General features: G+C 43.1%; 1 long non-coding RNA gene across 1 annotated transcript; it reads left to right on the forward strand.

Annotated features, from left to right (window-relative positions):
• The first annotated feature begins 1,633 nt into the window (after nucleotides 1–1,633).
• LOC132385861 (uncharacterized) lies at nucleotides 1,634–13,521 on the forward strand. Its single transcript, XR_009509319.1, has 3 exons — nucleotides 1,634–2,533; nucleotides 9,395–9,698; nucleotides 11,110–13,521. It is a non-coding gene; the product is annotated as an uncharacterized LOC132385861 (long non-coding RNA).
• Nucleotides 13,522–23,911: the final 10,390 nt, after the last annotated feature.

Raw genomic sequence — 23,911 nt, forward strand, 5'->3', positions numbered from 1 at the left:
AGAATGACCTGTTTAAGACTCATCAAAACCAAAATATATTCTGAACAAATTATAAGGACCAATTTCTTCCATCCACTGTAAGCCTAAACTGTTGGCAAAGAATTCAGCCTTCTATGCTGATAAATGGCTATAAGTAATTTCTTTATCATTACCTGCAATTCAGGCACACAAAAACAGCCACACCAACATCCCCAATTAAATTATCTTTTGATTCATCTGTAAAAATGGTTACTGTATGATAATAACTTTCATTAATATACTGATGACCAACAGACTCTCAGGCAGAACCGAATCTGATCGTGTAAAAACTAAAATCAACTGAAGTCATTGGAAAAAGCAATGTGGGGTTACAGAGTACGCTACAGTGGGACATGTTGTATCATCAAATACACCCATATTCGCAGCGTGGTAAGAACCCAGCCACCCAAAACAAAAAACACTCTTCTAGTGATGGCCCCAACCGTCCTCCAGCGCACCTTTAACAGGATGATCATTTCCTTGACCCGCAAATTAATCCAGTATGTTGACAACAACTTGAACCTCTGTTACTTTGAGGGCAATTGTCCCATTGCAATCAGTAACGCCAAAACAGGAGACAACATTACCGCACCAGAAGACAATCTAAAAGTCTGTAATTGTATCACATACAAACACTTTTAATTTGAAGATGAAGGTGATCCACAAGCCACACAGACATAATCAAGAACAGATCAAATTAAACAAATATAATTTGTCAACAAAGATTTTCGTTCTGCACCCAAGAATACCCACATAGATATCTGAGGGGATTTAAAGCTCCTTTACATTTATCAATTATTTTACTGATGGGTGCTTCCCCGTCAGCTTATTATCCATCCACATACTGAGAAATCTTACCACTGACACTTCCTCGAGACATTAATCCTATAAGTTAAAATCAAGCGCAAGTCTATTAATGCTGTTTGTAAACCACGTAGGGTGTTTTAACGACTGAAAGCTTGCAATCCTCATCAATCTGCCAACTGTTTGATCTATTAATTGTAAATTGCAGTTAATACCTCTAATCCATAAAGCTAAGTCATCTGTATATTGTGATTTACCCAGGGAATCCCATTTTCCCATCTCAGAGAAAATATCATTAATCATAATATTAAATAATGAAGGGCTACAAATACTGCCTTGTGGGATTCCATTCTCTATCTCATAGACACAAACATGCCAACCGTTACTTGGACAGTCTATACAAAACAAAAACTCAGAAAAATTATACAATGTCCCCCTTACTCCTAATTTAATCAAAAGACCTTTCTTCCATATCATTTCCCTTTTCAGTCTCAAGAAATATTGCTATTACAACATCTTTATTTAATTGTGCTTTCCGAATATCATCTTCCAAACCTAAAATTGAATCTAATGTCATTTCACACTTCCAAAATCCACTCCAATAAAACACTTTATCACCACTCTTTCCAAAATATAACTCAAGCGCTTGATTACTATACATTCCATAAGGTTACATAAATGAGACTTTTACGATATAGGCCCTTAACTAGAAGGATCAAATGGGGATCTGCCAGGTTTTCAGGCACTACTATTTCCATTTTCCATGAGGAACGTAGATGCACAATTCAAATATTTAATATTTTACAAATGCAAATTATATACAATTACAATTTCAAATATCACTCTTTCCTGGAGACAGCAGACCTGCATTATTAATACACTTCTTAAATTCATACAAAGAAATCTCTCCATCAGTGATACTATCATTGCTGCAGCTGACTTCCAGCACATCAGAGTATTCACTGAAAAACATATCCCTACATTGTTTAATTTCTTCACTTAAATTATCCTGATTATGAATCTCAGCAAATGACCCAGCCAGTAACACAACCTTCCCTGTTTCAGTAACAATCATTTTGCCCTCAATAATCAACACTGGAATATTATGATCCCCACAAATCCCCCCATTTTCTAAATCATATCCCAAACAATTCCAAGTTTGATATCCCTTCCAATATTATCTCCATATAACCTCCAGTAAATCACCTCCTTCCTCACCACGGCCTTTGCCCTTTTATTGTTAATAATGTAACTAAGAGACTGATGCACCATCACATACAAACTCACATTTCTCCCAATTTGCTTCCCGTCCCGTTATAAATCCAAATCCAAACTCATAAAGACAGGAAGGCTGACTGACGTTCACATAAACTAATCACCCTCCGAGTTCCCATTTGAGCGACAGGCACTGCAGCCAATGACAGCAGGGGTCAGTGTTACGTCTGAGCTGCGATAGGCTGGAGGAAATCGGCCCACGACCAGCCCCTCCTCTTCCGCTCCATCGCCATGGCGGAGATCAGCGAGTCGCTTCTGTCGGTGTCGCCGGCCTCGGCGCCCACAAGGACGGGTGTGATTCCCCTTCGCGCCTCGGTGGGTCTGTTTCGGTGGCGTCTGTGGTGGCTGACGAAACATGCTTTGACAGGGAGCGAGCGAGGACAATGACTACAACTCCCAGAAGGCCCCACTGATGACGTTGTGGTGTTGTTCAGGGGTAAGGTATCAAAGCAAAAGGGAGGAAAATGTAATGCATTACGTTTTCTGTAAAAAATTAAATTAAAAGAGAGATCCCAGCGAGAAATAGATAGAACATAGAACCATACAGCACACTACAGGCCTTTCGGCCCACAATTTTGTGCCGACCCTGAAACTCTGCCTCCCTAAGCTTAAATTCCTCCATATACCTGTCTAGTAGTCTCTTAAACTTCACCAGTGTATCTGCCTCCACCAGTGACTCGGGCAGTTCATTCCACGCACCAACCACTCTCTGAGTATAAAATCTTCCTCTAATATCCCCCTTGAACTTCCCTCCCCTTATCTTAAAGCCATGTCCTCTTGTATTGAGCAGTGGTGCCCTGGGGAAGAGGCGCTGGCTCTCCACTCTATCTATTCCCCTTAATATCAACTATACCGCTATCATTTCTCCTCTCATCCTCCTTCTCTCCAGAGAGTAAAGCCTTAGCTCCCTTAATCTCTGATCATAATCCATACTCTCTAAACCAGGCAGCATTCTGGTAAGTCGCCTCTGTACCCTTTCCAATGCTTCCACATCCTTCTTATAGTGAGGTGACCAGAAATGGATAGAGTACTCCAAGTGTGGCCCAACCAGAGCTTCATAGAGCTACATCATTACATCGCCACTCTTGAACTCTATCCCTCGAGTTATGAAAGCTAACACCCCATAAGATTTCTTAACTACTCTGTCTACCTGTGAGGCAACTTTCAGGGATCTGTGGACATGTAGCCCTAGATCCCTCTGCTCCTCCACACTTCCAAGTATCCTGCCATTTACATTGTACTCTGCCTTGGAGTTGTACCACCTCACACTACTTCAGGTTGAACTCTATCTGCCACTTCTCAGCCCACTCCTGCATCCTGTCAATGTCTCTCTGCAATCTTTGACAATCCTCAGCACTATCCACAACACCACCGACCTTTGTGTCTTCTGCAAACTTGCCAACCTATCCTTCTACCCCCACATCCAGGTCGTTAATAAGAATCACGAAAAGTGGGGCCCCCAGAACTGATCCTTGTGGGACACCACTGGTCACAACCCTCCAATCTGAATGTACTCCCTCCACCACAACTCTCTGCTTTCTGCAGGCAAGCCAATTCTGAATCCACCTGGTCAAACATCCCTGGATCCCAAGCCTACTGACATTCTGAATAAGCCTATCGTGTGAAACCTTATCAGATGCATTACTAAAATCCATGTAGATCACATCCACCTGTTGGCAGTGTTGTTAGGAAGACGTCTGGTGTGATGGCCTTCATCATCCGTGGGATTGAGTTCAAGAGCTGTGAGGTGATGTTGAAGCTATATTTCTCCTAACCTGTACATAAGTAATTGTAATAAGATGATGAGAGGCTTTGACCATGTGGATAACCAGAGGCATTTTCCCAGGCTTGAAGTGACTAACACGAGGGGACGTAGTTTTAAGCTGCTTGGAAGTCGGTACCGAGGGAATGTCAGGGTAAGTTTCTTACACAAAGAGTGGTGGGTGCATGCAGTGCACTGCCAGCAGCGGTGGTGGAGGTGTATACAATAGGATATTTTAAGAGACTTGGAATCCATTTTCATAACTCCCAGATAGTGGTTCCATTGTCAGGCAGTTATGTTGCAGTTGTATAAATCTCCAGTTTAATCACATCCGGAGAATTGCATTTGAAGACAGGAATAATGCGGAGGTTTTGGATGGTGAGTGGAAGAGGCTTAACAGGATGCTGCCTGGATAAAGTGAGACCGGACAATCTCGGGGAATTTTCTCCGGAGTGGCAGAGGCTGAGGGAGGTCTGACAGACGTTTACAGGAATGTGAGAGACACAGACAGAGTGGACAGCCGGGATTTTTTCTCTAAGGAGGAAATGTACAATGCCAGAGGGCATGAACTTCAGGAGAAAGGGGGAACACATCCTCATTGGACTTTTTGCAGTATTGAGGTATTTTGTAATTTAGTGCATTTTGTATCTTTTCTTTGCATAGCTGCTGTTGAAAACAAAAACAATTAGAAAAGACAATGATGTTAAAAACCTGACTCAGGATGTTTAAAGGAGATTTGCGTTTCAAGTTTTGTTTTTCATTCCCATCGTGGTGGGTGTCTGGAGTGCATACCGGGTGGTGGTGGAGGCAGATGTGATAGAGGCTATTAGATACCACGTGAATGTGAGGAGAATGGAGGGATGTGTTCCTTGTGTAGGCAGAAGGGATTGGTTTAGTAAGGCATGAAGTGACCAGTTCAATTGTTTCAGAACAACACAGTGAGCAGAAGGGCCTGTTCAAGGACAAGTACAGCAAGCAGAGCAGGTAAACTGGATAAAGTGATCCCACTCAGAGAACAGACTGTCACGTCAGTGGATATATGCCAGCAACACAGTTCTCTCACCAAAGATACTTCACTGCTGGATAAAATGAAGTTTGTGATGTTTGTCCTGCTCAGACATCTCATCCTACTGAGGAAATTAAAATTATTGTGAAAGCTGCAGAAAGGTATCTTGGTGTAACTAGTGTTTTGTGGGAAGCTGAAAATGAAGCTCTGATTTGTGGGGGTTTCTGCATCCCAGTCTAATTGTTAAAATATGTAATGCGATTGAAATATTGAAGCGAAATGCTAGAAGCCTGATTTTACATGGTCAACACTTTCAGCAGTTTATTTCTGATTTGTCAGATTCTTCCGATGTTATATCTGTTCAGGAAACCTGCACATTTTAAATTTTATGCCTGTGCAGGATTATATTGTCGTTTGGCTTGACAGGTTAGTTGGTAGAGGGGTGGTAGTGTCAGTTTTATAAGGAAAAGGGCAGGGTATAGTGTTGTGAATGGGAATAAAATGAACTTATAGAAAATCTTGATTCAACAGGTATGTGTGTAATTTTCTTTTGTGAAAATATTAACTTTCTGAATCATATTTGGAGGTTTGGCCATCTATGTTTCTTATGGAAAATGGTTGTAGTAGTTCTTTAAAGGCTCATTTGTGTAAACTTGTGGAATGTATGGTAATTAAGTGTTTGAATTATATTTTTGATAAAAGAGCTAATTTCACGTTTTATCAGAGGGGAATTTGGAATGGTAGAATAAGACCATAAGAGAAAGGAGCAGAAGTCGGTCATTCGGCCCGTCGAGTCTGCTCTGCCATTTTATGATGAGCTGATCCATTCTCCCATTGAGTCCCACTCCCCCACCTTCTCACCATGACCTTTGATACCCTGGCTACTCAGATACCTAGCAATCTCTGCCTTAAATAACATTGGAATCAGTTTGGGTTTGGAAGATCATATTAGGAAAGTACAGTTAAATAAAGATGTAATAGATTTTTTTTGATATTGAAAAGGCAAATAATATTTATTGAAGGATGGACTTTTGATTAATATTTGGAAATGCAATTGAGAGGGCTATTGTACAATTTTTTCTGATTTTTTTATTTGTACGTCTTGCAAAGGTCTGGATGGGCAAGTATGACCTTGAATTCATTTTTATATTTGGAAGATAGTATTAGTAAAGCCAGTTAAATATAGATGTTGTAACAGCAGTATTTTTACTTTTCAAAAGGAAAATGGTATTTATGGAAGGAAAGAATTTTTATGAAATTGTGGAAATGAGGTTGGAGGTGCTATTATCTAACTTTGAGTTGTTTTAATTGAATGGTTGTGTCAGGTATGGGTGGGAAAGTTATATTCAGGTTGTTATGAGATAGAGACTGGGATCCCTCAGGCAGTATTTATTATTTTATATTATAATTAATAATATTTTCCTCTGAGACAGGTTTTTTATTCTGTAAATCCCTATATGCAGATATGGAGGTTTATGGATTAGAGGTAGAAATTTCACTTTTACTGTATATAGGATGTTTTAGCAATTAGTAAGGTCGAACAGATGGCGAATAGATGGGATTTGAGCTTTCAGTAGCAAAAACGTAAGTTATTTGTTTTACAAACAGGATTAGCAGACCTGTGCTTGATTGGAAATGATATGGTCAAACTCCTTAAAAGGTGTCAGTGGTGAGATTTCCAGGCATGTGGACGGATAATTAGCTGACATGGAAGCACCAGATCAGAAAATAATTGATAAATGTAAAGAAACTTTAAATACTCTTTGTTATCTCTGTGAGTATTCTGGGGTGTTACATGAAAATATTTGTTGACCAATCTCGTTTGTTTAATTGGATCTGTTCTTGATTATGTTTGTGGTTTATAGATCACCTTCCTCTTCAACTTTATGATGTTTGGGTGTGATACATTTCGTGCTTTAAGATTGTGTTGTGGTTAAGTCAGGTCGTCCCCTGATTCGGCTTTACTGGTTGAACTGGGACAATTGCCCTTACAGGGACAGAGGTGGAAGTTGATGTTAACAAATTGGATTTAACATCATGTGCTAAAGGGTGGTGGGGAACATCACAAGAAGAATGCTTTTAGTTCTGGGTGGCTGGGTTCTTATCACGCTGGGAATATGGGTGTATTGGATGACCCACTGTAGCTTTCTCGGTAACCCCACTTTGTTGATTTTTCCAACGACTGTAGTAAACTTTAGGTTACACAACTGGATTCTGTTCTGCCTGAGAGTCTGTTGGTTCACGAGTATATTAATGAAAGTTATTATCATACGGTCAGCATTTTTACAGATGGATTAAAACAAAATTTAACTGGGAATGTTGGTGTGTCTGTTCTCATTTTATGTGTGTGTGCCTGAGTTGCAGGCAATGATAAAGAAAACACTTACCAGCCATTTGTGGGTATATGGAGCAGAATTCTTTGCTTTGATTTTAGGGTTACTGTATGTGGAGGAAATTGGTCCTTGCAAACTTGTAATTTGTTCAGATTCCCTTTCGGTTTCGATTAGCCTTAAAACAGGACATTCTAGCAGTAGGTCAGATTGACTGTTGGAAACTCATCAAGCATTATTTCATATACAAAGTTCGGTTCATATGTCTGCACCTTATGGGCCCTGCACATCGCACTGTTGAGGGAAATGATGGAGTTGACTGTTCAGCAACAAAACCTGTTAGAAGTTCAACTGAGGATATAGACATTCCACTTCGCAAATCAGAAGCTAAGGGGATGGCAGGGTTAAGAGTTAAGGACTTATGGCAAGATCTGTAGGTAAATTGACACAAGGACTGATGCCTTTACAGAATACATAAACAAGTTGGGTTTTTGGAAGAAGGGCTTAAAACAGGAAAGGAAGGAATGATATTGACACGACTTAGAATTGCCAACACTGTGCTTAATTATGCCTTGTATCTAATTAGAAAACTTCATTCTGTGGCATAGGACCATAGAACACGACAGCACAGAACAGGCCCTTCAGCCCTTCACGTTGTGCCGACCCATATAATCCTAAAAAAACGTACTAAACCCACACTACCACTTAACCCTATAATTGTCTTTAATCCATGTGCCTCTCCAAGAGGTTCTTAAATACCCCTGTTTTAGCCTCCACCACCATCCCTGGAAAGTCATTCCAGACACTCACAACCCTCTGTGTAAAAAACTTACCCCTGATATCTCCCCTGAACCTGCATCCATTAATGTTGTACCTGCACCCTCTGGTGTTTGCTATTGGTGCCCTGGGAAACAGGTACTGACTATCCACCCTATCTATGCCTCTCATAATCTTCTAGATCTCTATCAAGTCCCCTCTCATTCTACGCTCCAAAGAAAAAGGTCCCAGCTCTGCTAATCTTGCTTCATATGACTGTCGTGTACATTTGTATCGGGACGTTACTCTGGGGATGACGGCTTAACAGAGGTGGCTGACAGATGTGGGAACAGCAGGAGAGACATGTCCCACTGAAGAAGTTCTCCAATGGCGGGGGTAGGATTCCATTCTCTATCTCATAGACACAAACATGCCGACCGTTACTTGGACAGTCCATACAAAAAAAATGTCCCCCTTACTCCTAATTTAATCAAAAGTCCTTTCTTCCATATCATTTCCCTTTTCAGTATCAAGAAATACTGCTATTACAACATCTTTATTTAATTGTGCTTTCCGAATATCATCTTCCAAACCTAAAACTGAATCTAATGTCATTTCACACTTCCAAAATCCACTCTAATAAAACACTTTATCACCACTCTTTCCAAAATATAACTCAAGCGCTTGATTACCATACATTCCATAAGTTTACATAAATGAGACATTCACGATATAGGCCCTTAACTAGAAGGATCAAATGGGGATCAGCCAAGTTTTAGAACAGGCACTACTATTTCCATTTTCCATGAGGAAAGTAAATGCACAATTCAAACATTTAATATTTTCACAAAAGAGAATTATATACAATTACAATTTCAAATATCACTCTTTCCTGGGACACCGGACCTGCGTTATTAATAGACTTCTTAAATTAATACAAAGAAATCTCTCCATCGGTGATACTATCATTGCTACAGCTGACTTCCAGCACATCAGGGTATTCACTGAAAAAACATATCCCTACATTGTTTAACTTCTTCACTTAAATTATCCTGATTATGAATCTCATCAAATGACCCAGCCAGTAACACAACCTTCCCTGTTTCAGTAACAATCATTTTGCCCTCAATAATCAACACTGGAATATTATGATCCCCACAAATCCCCCCATTTTCTAAGTCATCCCAAACAATTCCAAGTTTGATATCCCTTCCAATATTATCTCCATATAACCTCCAGTAAATCACCTCCTTCCTCACCACGGCCTTTGCCCTTTTATTGATAATGTAACTCGGAGACTGATGCACCATCACATAAAAGCTCACATTTCTCCCAATTTGCTTCCTGTCCCGTTATAAATCCAAATCCAAACTCATAAAGACAGGAAGGCTGACTGACGTTCACATAAACTAATCACCCTCCGAGTTCCCATTTGACCGACAGGCACTACAGCCAATGACAGCAGGGGTCAGTGTAAAGTCCGAGCTACGATAGGCTGGAGGAAATCGGCCAATGATCAGCCCCTCCTCTTCCGCTCCATCGCAATGGCGGAGATCAGCGAGTCGCTTCTGTCGGTGTCGCCGGCTTCGGCGCCCACAAGGACGGGTGTGATTCCCCTTCGCGCCTCGGTGGGTCTGTTTCGGGGACGTCTGTGGTGGCTGACGAAACATGCTTTGACAGGGAGAGAGCGAGGACCAATGACTACAACTCCCAGAAGGCCCCACTGATGACGTTGTGGTGTTTTGGGGTAAGGTATAAAAGCAAAATGGAGGAAAATGTAATGCATTACGTTTTCTGTACTGTGTCGTGCCTTCAATAAACAATTAAACTAAAAGAGAGATTCCAGCGAGAAATAGATAGAACATAGAACAATACAGCACAGTACAGGCCCTTCGGCCCACAATTTTATGCCGACCCTTAAAATCTTCCTCCCTAAGCTTAAATTCCTCCATATATCTGTCGAGTAGTCTCTTAAACTTCACTAGTGTATCTGCCTCCACCACTGAGTCGGGCAGTACATTCCACACAACAACCAATCTCTGAGAATAAAATCTTCCTCTAATATCCCCCTTGAACTTCCCTCCCCTTACCTTAAAGCCATGTCCTCTTGAATTGAGCAGTGGTGCCCTGGGGAAGAGGCGCTGGCTGTCCACTCTATCTATTCACCTTATCACTATAGCTCTATCATTTCTCCTCTCATCCTCCATCTCTCCAGAGAGTAAAGCCCTAGCTCCCTTAATCTCTGATCATAATCCATAATCTCTAAACAAAGGCAGCATTCTGGTAAATCTCCTCTGTACCCTTTCCAATGCTTCCAAATCCTTCTTATAGTGAGGTGAACAGAACTGGACAGAGTACTCCCAGTGTGGCCCAACCAGAGTTTTATAGAGCTGCATCATTACATCGCGACTCTTAAACTCTGTTCCTCGACTTATGAAAGCCAACACCCTATAAGCTTTCTTAAATACTCTGTTTACCTGTGAGGCAACTTTCAGGGATCTGTGGACGTAGCCCCAGATCCCTCTGGCCACACTTCCAAGTATCCTATCATTTACTTTGTACTCTGCCTTGGAGTTTGTCTTTCCAAAGTGTACCACCTCACACTTGTCCAGGTTGAACTCTATCTGCCAATTCTCAGCCCACTCCTGCATCCTATCAATGTCTCTCTGCAATCTTTGATAATCCTCTGCACTATCCACAACACCACCAACATTTGTGTCCTTCTGCAAACTTGCCAACCCATCCTTCTACCCCCACATCCAGGTCGTTAATAAAAATCACGAAAAGTAGGGATTCCAGAACTGATCCTTGTGGGACACCACTAGTCGCAACCCTCCAATTCAAATGTACTCCCTCCACTACAACTCCCTGCTTTCTGCAGGCAATCCGATTCTGTATCCACCTGGTCAAACATCCCCGGATCCAATGCCTTCAGTCCAATGCTTTCTGAATAAGCCTACCGTGTAGAACCTTATCAAATCCATGTAGATCACATCCGCTGCACTACCCTCATCTATATGCCTGGTCACCTCCTAAAAGAACTCCATCAGGCTTGTTAGACACGATCTGCCCTTCAGAAAGCCATGCTGACTGTCACTGATCAGACCATGATTCTCTAAATGCCAATAGATCCTATCTTTGTGAATCTTTTCCAACAGCTTTCCCACCACAGATGTAAGGCTCAATGGTCTATAATTATCCGGACTATCCCTACTACCCTTTTTGAGCAAGGAGACAACATTCGCCTCCCTCCAATCCTCCGGTACTATTCCCATGGACAATGAGGACATAATGATCCTAGCCTGGGGCTCAGAAATCTATTTCCTCGCCTCGGATGCTGAACTGGGAAGTGGCAGATGGAGTTCAACACCGATGAAGAGATTCATTTCTGCAGGTCAAATTTGAACACAGAATATAATATTAATGGTAAGACTCTTGGCAGTGTGGAAGGTCAGAGAGATCTTGGGGTCCATGTCCATACGACACTCAAAGCTGCTGTGGAGGTTGGCAGTGTTGTTAGGAAGACGTCTGGTGTGATGGCCTTCATCAACCGTGGGATTGAGTTCAAGAGCTGTGAGGTGATGTTGAAGCTATATTCCTCCTAACCTGTACATAAGTAATTGTAATAAGATGATGAGAGGCTTTGACCATGTGGATAGCCAGAGGCATTTTCCCAGGCTTGAAGTGACTAACACGAGGGGACGTAGTTTTAAGCTGCTTGGAAGTCGGTACCGAGGGAACGTCAGGGGTAAGTTTCTTACACACAGAGTGGTGGGTGCGTGGAATGCACTGCCGGCAGCGATGGTGGAGGTGGATACAACAGGATATTTTAAGAGACTCTTAGATAGGTTCATGGAGCTTAGAAACATAGAGGGATATACGTTCCGGAAATCCGAGGCAGTCTGTAGAGTAGGTTACATGGTCGGTACAACATTGTGGGCTGAAGAGCCTGTAATGTGCTGTAGATTTCTGTGTTCTGTGTCAAAGACAGGCAGAGGGATTGTTTAAATGGACAAGAGGACAGCATGGAAAGGTTGGGCCGAAGGGCCTGTGTTAGTGCATTAAGGGAGGGGTTCTGTCCCAACCATCGACTCTATTCCCCTGAACAGATGCTGCCTGACTTGACAACGTTCTGTAAAAGTTGCGTTCAGTTCCGCTTAGCATTCTGTTCAAAGGATGTTTTATTCTGGGAGAGTGCAGAGGAGATTCATCATGATGGAGGGGGCTTGTGTTCTTAAGTCCATAAGGTATAGGAACAGAATTAGACCATTCAGCCCATTGAGTCAGCCATCTTTCCATCATGGCTGATCCCAGATCGCACTCAATTCCGGATATCTGACCTCCCGCCATATCCTCTGATGCCCTGACCGATCAGGAAACGATCAACTTCCGCCTTGAATATACCCACACACTCGGCCTCCACCGCAGTCTGTGGCAGAGCATTCCACAGATCCAATACACCTTGGCTAATAAAAAAAATAAACTGCTTACCTCTGTTTGAAAATGTGGCCCTTCAACTTTGTGGCTGGGCCCCACCACAGGAAATACCTTCTCCACATCCACCTTATCCAGGCCTTTCTACATTCGGTAGGTTTCAATGAGATGCCCCCGCATTTTTCTGAGTTGCAGTGAGCACAGGGTCAAAGCTGCCAAGTGCTCCTCATATTTTAACCCCTTCATTCCCGAAATCATCTTTCTGAACCTCCTCTGGACTCTCTCCAATGACAACACATCCTGTCTGAGATGTGGGGCCCAACAGTGTCAACAATACTCCAAGTGTGGCCTGACTAGTGTCTTATAAATCCTCAGCATTATCTCGTTGCTGTTATATTCATGGGGCGAGATTGGACTGTGTTGATCTGCAGGGGGATCTTGGAATCCGAGTTCATAACTCCCAGATAGTGGTTCCATTGTCAGGCAGTTATGTTGCAGTTGTATAAATCTCTAGTTTAACCACATCTGGAGAATTGCATTCGAAGACAGGAATAATGCGGAGGTTTTGGATGGTGAGTGGAAGAGTCTTAACAGGATGCTGCCTGGATAAATTGAGTCCGGACAATCTCAGGAAATTTTCTCCGGAGTGGCAGAGGCTGAGGGAGATCTGACAGATGTTTACAGGAAAGTGAGAGACACAGACAGAGTGGACAGCTGGGATTTTTTCTCTAAGGAGGAAATGTCCAAGGCCAGTGGGCATGAACTTCAGGAAAAAGGGGGTACACATCCTCATTGGACGTTTTTGCACTATTTAAGTATTTTGTAGTTTAGTGTAATTTTGTATCTTTTCTCTGCATAGCTGCTGTTGAAAAAAAAACACAATTGGAAAAGACAAAGATTTCAAATACCTGACTCAGGTTGTTTAAAGGGGACTTGCGTTTCAAGTTTTGTTTTTCATTCCCATAGTGGTGGGTGTCTGGAGTGAATATCGGGTGCTGGTGGAGGCAGATGTGAAAGAGGCTATTAGATACCACGTGAATGTGAGGAGAATGGAGGGATGTGTTCCTTGTGTAGTCAGAAGGGATTGGTTTTGTAAGGCATGAAGTGACAATTGGTTCAGAACAACACAGTGAGCAGAAGGGTCTGTTCAAGGACAAGTACAGCAAGCAGAGCAGGTAAACTGGATAAAGTGATCCCACTCAGAGAACAGACTGTGACGTCAGTGGATATATGCCGGCATCACAGTTCTCTCACCAAAGATACTTCACTGCTGGATAAAATGAAATTTGTAATGTTTATAACCAATGTGGTGAATTTTACTGATCAGACATCTCATCCTGCTGAGGAAATTAAAATTACTGTGAAAGCTGCAGAAAGGTTTCTTGGTGTAACTGGTGTTTTGTGGGAAGCTTTAAATGACGTTTTGTTGGGTGGGTTGTCTGTATCCCAGTCTACTTGTCAACTTACAGAATATGATTAAAATATTGCAATGAAATCCGAGAACTCTGATTTATAATGGTCAAGACTTTAAGAAGTTCATTTCTGATTTTCTGTTTCTTCGGATGTTATATCTGTTCAGGAAACCTGCACATTTTAAGTTTTTATTCCTGTGCAGGATTATATTGTCGTTCGGCTTGACAGGCTAGTTGGTAGAGGGGTGGTGTTGCCAGTTTTATAAGGAAAGGGGGAGGGTTGATGAACCGACACAAGGTATTGGATTCGGCCCGGTACATTCCGGGTGGATCCCTCCCAAACATCGAACACATCGACATGAAACGCTGTCGGAGTAGAGCAGCGTCCATCATCAGAGATGCTCACCACCCAGGCCAGGCTCTGCAACCAGATAGAAAGAACAACAGCCTCAGGACTCGCTCCAGGTTCAGGAACAGTTACTAAACCTCAGCCACCAGGCTTTTGAACAATACAAGAGAAAAACACTCGCTTGCCCATCCATTGAGATGCTCCCGCAACCAATTATTGCATTGGGCCTGTCTCAGAATTAGAGAAATCAGAGGTGGTCTGACTGGGAAAGACTCATTCTCATAGGGTATTTACAGGGTAGGGGCAGGAATGATCTCTCCCCTGGCTGGACTTATCTGTACTCTGATAATAAATTTTGAGTCTTGGGAAACTCTTTGCTTCTGATAACAAACTGTGACTGACATCTCCAGCTCCCCTGATTACTGCAGATTTTCTCTTGTTTGCGACAGTCACTGTCCAGTCTACTACTGACTCGAGTCCTGCAGTACCGGCCCTTCTGCTCACTGTGTTGTTCTGAACCAACTGAACGTCATTCAATGCCTTACTATACCAAACCCTCCTGACTGCACAAGGTCCACATCCCTCCATTCTCCTCACACTCACGTGGTATCTAATAGCATCTATCGCGTCTGGTGCCTCCATCACCTCCCCAGGCATTCATTCCAGGCACCCACCACTATGAGTGTGAAAAATAACTTGCATCGCACATCTCCATTAAACATTCCGAGTCAGGTTAAATATTATCGTATTACTCGGTGGTTTGTAGTAGATTATTAAGTAGGTGGTTTCGGGGTTCCTGGAGGCACATGATAGAATAGGCCGTCGTCAGCGTGGTTTTGTCAGTGGAAATGTTGGAATTCTTAGAAGAAATAACAATCAGGGTAGACGAAAGAGCAACAGAGGATGTTGTCTGCGTGGATTTTCAAAAGGCCTTTGACAAGGTACCACACATGACGCTGCAAAACAAATGAAGAGCCCATGGTATTACACAGAAGCTGCTGGTATGTAGAAAACATTGGCTGTTCGGCGGGTTGCGAAGCGTAGGAATAAAGGGAACCTTTTCTGGTTGGCTGTCGGTAACTAGTGGTGTTCCACAGCGGGCTGTGCTGGGACCTCTTCTTTTTACATTATATGTCAATGGCTTGGATGGCAGAATTGAGTGATTTGTGGCCAAGTTTGCGGATGATACAAAGATAGGTGAAGGCGCAGATAGATTTGGGGAAGTAGAAAGGCTACAGAAGGTCTTAGGCAGATTAGGAGAAAGGGCAGAATGTAACAGATGGAATATATTGTCAAGAAGTGTATGGCCATGTACTTTGGTAGAATAAAAAAAAAAGTAGACTATTTATTAGTTGATAGTTTTTTTATATAAATGAGGCGCAAAGGGTCTTGGGAGACTGTGCAGGATTGCATGAAGGCTAATTTGCAGGTTGAGTAGGTGATGAGGAAGGCAACTGCGGTGTTGGCATTCACCTCGAGAAGACGAGAATATAAAAGCGAGGAGGGAATGTTGAGACTTTATAAACCACTGGTGAAACCTCATTTGGAGTATTGTGAGCAGTTTTGTGCCCCTTATCTTAGGCAGGATGGGCTGTCGTTGGAGAGGGTTCACAGGATGTTCACATGAATGGTTCCTGGATCGATCCCCTTGTCGTATTAAGAGCCAATGTGGATCTTCATTTGGTTTTATCACGTGTAGAATCATCTGCTCTTATGTTGGTCAGTGACAAAGCTCAATTTATGACCCAATCTATTAACTGCCTAGGAATTATGGACCTGTATTCCCAGTTTCCTCCATTCTCCCGTACTCCTCAATTCCCTACCATTCACTGTGCATGTCCCAAAGTTCAACACCTCACACTAATCTGCATTAAATTCCATCTGTTATTTTTTAGAAATTCTTTCCAGCTGCTTAATTCAGGCTGAAAGCTTTGATCACCTACTTCGCTGCCCACTCACGCTCTGAATTTAGGTGTTATCTGCAAAACCAATTTACCAGAACACTATTGAAATTCGAAAGTTTCTATATCCTGCCCCTTAAAACGTCTTCCAATAAGTTACCCACGACTGATGTCAGACGCAACTGCCTCTAATTTCCAGGCTTATTCTTCGAACTTTCCTTGATCAAGGGAAGCTAATCTCCAGCACCTCACCCGTGGCTGAGGACATTTTAAATCCCTCTGCCAAGGTTCCTGCAATCTCCGCATTAGCCACCGACATGAACCGGGGAGGACACCCTATCTGTTCCTGGGCATTCATCCACCATAATTTGTCGCAAGTCGGCCAACACCCCTTTCCCCATAATCCGTATATGGTCCATGACCTCAGTGCTGTTCTGCCCCATTTCCTTTGTCCATGTGCCTGTTGCTGAAACACATACAGATACAAAAAACATTTACAATATTTCCCCCCGTCTCTTGGAAGACTATTCTGATTGCCAATGGACACCATGTTTGTCCCTTGCAATCCTCGTGCTCTGCGTACATCTCCAGATACCCTTGGGATTCTCCTTCACCTTGTCTGCTCGAGAAAACTCATGCCTTCTTTGATTCCTGCTGAAACTCTGTGAAATATTTCAAGTTTTCTTATACTTCACGAGCGATTCATTTCATACGAGCTGTCTATGCCTCTTTCGTCGTCTTAATCAGACTCTGAGTATGTCTCTAAAATCAAGATCGCTGAAGCTTTGGCATTTGTTCCAACAGGAACATATAAACTCTGCACTGCTGAATGTTTTCAACTTAGGAAGCCTTGTAACCCAATCGACACCGGCTTGAACTCTGCTGATGACATCGAAATTGTAGTGTTTCCAAACTACAGTCAGATTCGGAGGACCGGTTTTAACAATCTACGCAATTATCTTGAAACTGATAGAATTATGATCACTAGATACAGAGATTTCCCGGGCACACATTTCTGTCACTTGTAAACTACGACCTCCAGCATCTCATCCACTCACTGAGGAACACTACTGCCTCGATCCGAGGTGTCTCTCACCCTGGCATGTAAGATTCAACATACCTTTCCGGAGTCTCATTCTCGCCAACAGAACACACAGTCTGTCCCACTAACTGGTGAATCCCCGCTTAGTACTGCTGAAAGGATGTGAAACCATTTGTAAGGATTTGGAAACGTATGGCCTAATTCGGGACAAAAAGTAGAATTAGAGAAGTACAGCAAAGAGTCAGAACATTTGCAACGCGCAGGCCACGCTGAACCATGGAATAGTCCTCTCTGCCCCGACCATTTTGACCCTGTCCACACTTCGCTTAAACCTTGTAATCGAGCTCACAATGACCCGCTGCTGGCAACTGTTTCAACTATTGAGCGAAGAGGCTCCCTGCCATGTTCCGCTCAGGCTTTTTCCCTCTCACCATCAGCCCATGGCGTTTGCTTGTAGCCCCACACAACCTCAGCAGAAAAATCTTGCCGATCTGTACCCCCATAATTCTGTACAATTCAATCAAATTTATACTCGATCTTGCACTTTGCGAGGATAAAGTTTTAAGTTGTTCAGTCTTTAACTCAGATAATCCAGTCCTGGCAACATCTTTGTAAATTTCCCCTGTACCCCGTCAACCTTATTTACAGCTTTCCTGTAGCTCGGTGACGATAACTGAACACAGATCTCGTAGCAAGGCCTCATCACTATCTCTCACGTTACATCCCAGCTCCGATAATCGAATCATTGATTTATGAAGGCCAATGTTCCAAACAGTCTGTATCCTTTTGAAGCCACTTTGAATGAATTATAGACCTGTATTGCCAGATCCGTTTGTTCTTCTACACTCCTCAGTGCCCTTCCGTTCACTTGGTCAGACCGACCCTGTTTGGTTCTATGGAATAGCAACACCTCTCTCTCGTCTGCACTGAATTCGATCTAATATTTGTCAGCCCATTTTTCCAGCTGGATCAGATCATGCTGAAAAAAAAAAACATGACAGCCTTCTTCACTGTCCACTACACCCCAATCTTGGTGGCATTCAGAAACTTGCTGATGTTCTGTATCATATTATCATCCAGATCGTTGATATAGATGGTAAACAACAACGGACCCAGCACCGATCGCTGCGGCACTCCACTGGTCACAGGCCTTTATTCAGAGAGGAGACCATCTAATACCACACTCTGGCTTCTCACACAAAGCAAGTTTGGCTGAGTCGGCGGATCTGAGGGTATGACGGTATGAGGTTGTTACATTTATAGATAACTTAATAATGCATACACTTCGAAGTTTGAACTTTGTTCTTGCTATTTTTAAGGGTGGGGCAGCTACTTGTGAACTGTTTGAAATCATTATTGCTCTGGGATAATCTAATGAGCATGTGGAGAGTGTCAGCGGGTTTGGGGTGCGCATGGATTCGGCAGTGCATATAGATTTGGAGGTGCTCACTGATATGTGGGTGCACACGGATTTGGCGTGTCTGCGGAATTGGTACTTTGACAAAACACAAGATTGTTCCATTTTTGAATAATTTAATGATAAATGCACCTTGAACTTTGTTCTTGCTGTTAGTTTAAGGTGGAGGCCTCTATTAACTGAACAGTTTGACATGATTATTGCTCTGAGATAATATTCAATGTATGAGGGGTGTTACTGGGTTGAGGAGTGCGCTCAGATTTGGGGATAAGCGCAGATTCGGGGTGTGTCAGCAAATATGGGGAGGTAGGGGTGTAGGTCGGTTCGGGGTGTGACGAATCTCAAGGTTGTTTCATTCAAAGTTACTTTACTGATAAATTCAGTCTGAATTCTGAACTTTGTTCTTGCTGTTTTTGTAAGGTGGAGGCAAGTATTTTGTAAACGGTTTGTAATTGTTCTTGCTGGGGGTGTAATCTAATGTGCAGGTGGGGTGTCAGCGTGTTGGGGCTGCACACTGATTTGGGGGTGCAGTTATCTTTTGTTCACACAAGTTTAGGGGTGTCCCTAAACAGGGGGTGCACACTGTTTTTGGGGTGTCGGTGGATTTCACTCTGCTCAGTGATGTGTGGGCGCATTGGGATTTAGGGGTGCATATGGATTTTGGGATGCACACAGATCTAGGAGCGTGTCGGCCAGTTTGTGGGTACACACTGATATGGGCTGTGTTATCAAATATGAGGTTGCACACGAATGTGGGAGAGCGCACAGATTTGTGTGCCTCGTTATATCTGCAGTGTACACACGGATTTGAGGGTGTAGGTCGATTTCGGATGTGATGACTCTGAAGGTACTTTATGAATAAATAAATCTTGAAGTTGGACTTTGTTCTTTTTTTGATATTTTTGTGAGGCGGAGGCAAATATTTTGTGAACTGTGTGAAATGATACCTGCTCTGGGATAATCTCATGTGCATTCGGGGCGTCACACTTTGCTATCAGGTGCGGGGAGAGAACCCGACGAGGTCACCTGTTGAAAGACAAACCGACGGACGGCAAGCCGCAACAGCAAGGAGTTTTATTTAGTGCCAGAGGGAAAAGTACAAAAGCTGCCGGAAAAGTTGTGTCGAGAATAAAATATATTTATAAAGAAACAAATGAAAACAAACGCCCATGCCCAAAAAGTACAAATATACAGACGCTTTCTCAACGACAAACTTTGTCTTTGAACTTTCCCTTATAAATATTTACCAACCGTCAAATCCAACCTCGCCACCTCTCCAGCAACGAAAGACTGGGGGTTTAAATCTGCTTCCGCCTGGCTGAGATTCTAACATGCTAGCGTTTTATTTCACAATATATGCGACAATTAAATCCATAGATCAGTGTACATATGCACAGATGAATATAAAGTAATAATGCCCTCCCCACCAGTGGTGTTACCTGTGCAGGGTGTGGGGCACGTGACACCACAAACCCAGGTGTTATTTCTGGACCCCGCAAACAGTCCTTCCGGTCTTTTGGAGTCGTTCTACTGTTTACAAGCCCCTGTAACGGTGTGAGTGAAAATAAATGAAAGTGTTTGGAATGACTGTGTCCAGAATCCTTACTTTTATGAGTTATAGACCAGCAATGCAAGTTAAATGAAGGGATCGTTTTGATTGGCCATTGTTTCACTGCGGGGTGTGCAAGCGGTGAACTCTTAAGAGCTGTGGAACGGGAGTTGAAAGGGGATGAAACGCTGGGGAAAATAAACCATGGACAGAACGCAGGAAAGATACTAACCGGGCAAAGGGTCAAGGTTAGCGGAGAATTAGCATTATCAACCTGTTCAGTCACAGTTTGTTTATTTGCTGTATTGTGTCTGTGACTGACTCTACCGTGAAAGGAACAACAGGAAGATTGGCCGGAGAGTTTGTTTCCATGCCGGAGTGTCCGTTACTGACTCGAATGGGGGAGATGCAGAAGGAGGATGGGCCGAAATGTTTCTCTCTGTGCTATAGTTTCTTCTGATAATGGGATAGGATAGGTATCTTGATGGGCTGAAACGTCTATGCCAGAGCTGCAGTGTCTGTGGACAATGAGATAGAATTAGCAGGAAGATGGGCTGAAAGAGTGTTTCATTCCCTAACCCTAACAGCACTCCCCCCCCCCTCTCTCTCTCATGTCTATATCGGACTCTAATGTGACATGAACAACAGGATAATGTGCCTGACGGTCTATGTGGTGTTGTGTCTGTAATTGACTCTCACAGCCAGGTTGATGTACGAAGGGTCTGGTTCTGAGTACAGAGTCCGCAGCTGTTAAAAATATTCCTTATCACACACACACTCTGATAAGCGACACTGTGCAGCTTCTCATATAACAAACACTTCTTTGTTCATACTTTATTCTCACAGCACGACTTCTCAGGCTGCCAATAACTCAGTTAGGCTTTAACTCTTTTAATTGTGCATATAATTTCCCAACGTTAGAGTCAGCCACAAACACGACAGCACATAGACTACCCTTCGGCCCGTCACACAGTTGTTCCTCTCACGCGAGAGACAACGAAACCGCAGTGCAGAAACAAACGCTTTGACCCATCAGCGTGTCGTTCCTGTCCTGTTAGAGTGAGGTTGTTACATTTATAGATACTTTAATAATAAATACACTTCAAAGTTTGAACTTTGTTCTTGACACTTTTTTAAAGTCGGGAAGGTATTTGGGAAATGTTTGAAATGATTCTTGCTCTGGTATAATCGAACGTGCATTTGGAAGGTGTCGGTGGGTTTGGGGTGCGCACGGATTTGGGAATGTACACAGATTTGGGGGATGCGCATAGTTAAGTGGGTGCACACCGATTTGGGGGTGCTCACAGATTTGGGGTCGTGATTAAAAAGAACGCTTTTCATTTTTCATTCCTTAATAACAAATGCACTTTGAATTGAACTTTGTTCTTGATGTTAGTTTAAGGCAGAGGCAGCTAATCACTGAGGAGTGTGAAATGATTCTTGCTGTGGGATAATCTAATGTGTATGTGGGGAGTCATTGGGTTTAGGAGTGCACACAGGTTTGGGGAAGTTTACAGACTTAGGGGTGTGGCATCGAATGTGGGGGATTACGGGGTGCAGGTCGATTTGAGGTGTGATGAATCTCAGCGTTGTTTCATTCACAGATACCTCACTGATAAATAAATTTTGAACTTTGAACTTTGTTCTTGCTACTTTTTAAGGTGGAGCCAGCTATTTTGTGAACTGTTTGATACTGTTCTTGTTCTGCATAATCTAATTTTCAAGTGGGGGTGTCAGCGGGGTTGGGCTGCACACGGATTTGAGGGTGCAGATAGATTTATGTTTGCACACAGAATTAGGGATTTCGGTGGATTTGACGGTGCGCACTGATTTGTGGGATGCATTGGCATTTCAAGCTGCACATGGATTTAGTGATGGGCACAGATCTAGGGATGTGTCGGCTGATATGGGGATATACACTGATATGGGGATGTGTGTAAATTTATGAGTGTATTATCGAATAAGCGCGTACACTCGAATTTGATTGTCCGGACAGATATGGTGTGTGGGTAGATTTGGGGGTGTGCCTGTAGATTTGGGTGAGTGGGTAGATTTGGGGTGTGTCTGTGGATTTGGGGTACACACGGATTGGAGTGTGATGAATCTCACGGTACTTTTCTAATAAATACAGTTTGAAATTTGAACTTTGGTTTTGCTATTCTGTAAGGTGGAGACAGCTAATTTGTGAACTGTTTGAAATGGTTTTTGCTCTAGGAAAATCTAATGTGTATTTGGGGGTGTCACATCTCGCTATCAGGTGTGGGGAAATGTACACGACGAGGGTCACCGGTTGAAAATCAAACCGATGGCAGTTCGCACCAGCATATTAGTGCAAGGGGTTTTATTTAATGCAGGATGGAAAAAGTACAAAAGCTGCCAAAAGGTTGTATTGAAGAAAAGTATTTACAAAGAAACGAATGAAAACATTCTTATGTGGGAAAAAATACAAATATACAGCGGCTTGCACGACAACAAAAACTTTGTTTTTAACTTTCAGATATAACTTTCTCTAGGCTGCAAAGGTGGTCACAGCCGAAGGGTGGTAGTGGGGACGATTTCCCCCGACTAAACAAATGCTCTTCATGACGCGCGTTTCAAACAGCTTCTGACAACCAGATCCGACTCCTGGCCCTCACGTGGCGGAGCTGTTCTCACTGACAGGAGAAGAGGCAAAGGAGGGCCACTGGCGCCTTGAAACCAGTTGCCCCGGCGGATGGTAGCTCATCTGGGAGAGGGAAAACTCCGATTTCACTGGCGGTGTTACCTCTGCAAGGTGTGGGTAACCTGACCCCACTAACCCATGTATTATTTCAGGACACCCCATACGGTCCCTCGGAACTTTGGGGCCATTCTACTGTCTACAAACTGCGGTAACCAAGTGAGTGACAATAAATTTTTATCATTTATAGTCCAGTAGAGAAGATTACCTGAAGTCCTGTGTCTCTCATGTCTCTGCTGCGGTGTTTATACCGGGTCATGTCGCTTTCGGACCAGCCTCGGCGTTCTCAGCCGATTCAGCCTGAGAAGTATCGGAGGACAGTGTTGAAGTCACTTCCTGATGATTTTGGCCATTTGGTGCCTGAAAAGGCCAATCGATTGCTCAGATTGGTTCTACCGGCCGCTAATGAAGCTGGAGGACGAAGAATACAGCAAGACGTGCATTCGATGCATACTGCGGAAGACTGTCGACTCGGGCAGCTCCCTTGTCATATTTGTAGAGTGCAGGACCTCTGGACCTAGTATGGATTTCCTGTTGATAGACCCCGATGCAGCAACGCGGCCAATGTATTAGTCATCACGGACCACTACACCAGATATGCACAGGCTTTCACTACCAAGGATCAGAGGGCGTCCACGGTGGCCGAATTTCATTTATTATGGCCTCCCCAGGCTGATCCATGGTGATCAGGTTGGAATTTTGAGAGTAGGCTTATGAGCTACCAGGACTCGCCATGTTATCTGATGTCGGGCATGATCAGGAACAGTCAACGTGGATTTGTGCGTGGAAGGTCATGTTTGACAAACCTTATTGAACTTTTTGAAGAGGTTACGAGGAAACTTGACGATGGTAAAGCACTGGATGTTGGCTGTATGGACTTCAGTAAGGCCTTTGACAAAGTTCCACATGGAAGATTATTTAGGAAGGTTCAATCGTTAGGTATTAATATTGAAGTAGTAAAATGGATTCAGCAGTGGTTGGATGGGAGGTGCCAGAGAGTAATGGTGGATAACAGTTTGACAGGTTGGAAGCAGGTGACTAGTGGTGTGCCAGAGGGATCTGTACTGGTTCCAATGTTGCTTGTCATATACGTTAATTATCTGGATGATGGGGTGGTAAATTGGATTAGTAAGTATG

Source organism: Hypanus sabinus (assembly GCF_030144855.1).
Source record: "Hypanus sabinus isolate sHypSab1 chromosome X2 unlocalized genomic scaffold, sHypSab1.hap1 SUPER_X2_unloc_3, whole genome shotgun sequence".
Taxonomy (NCBI): domain Eukaryota; kingdom Metazoa; phylum Chordata; class Chondrichthyes; order Myliobatiformes; family Dasyatidae; genus Hypanus; species Hypanus sabinus.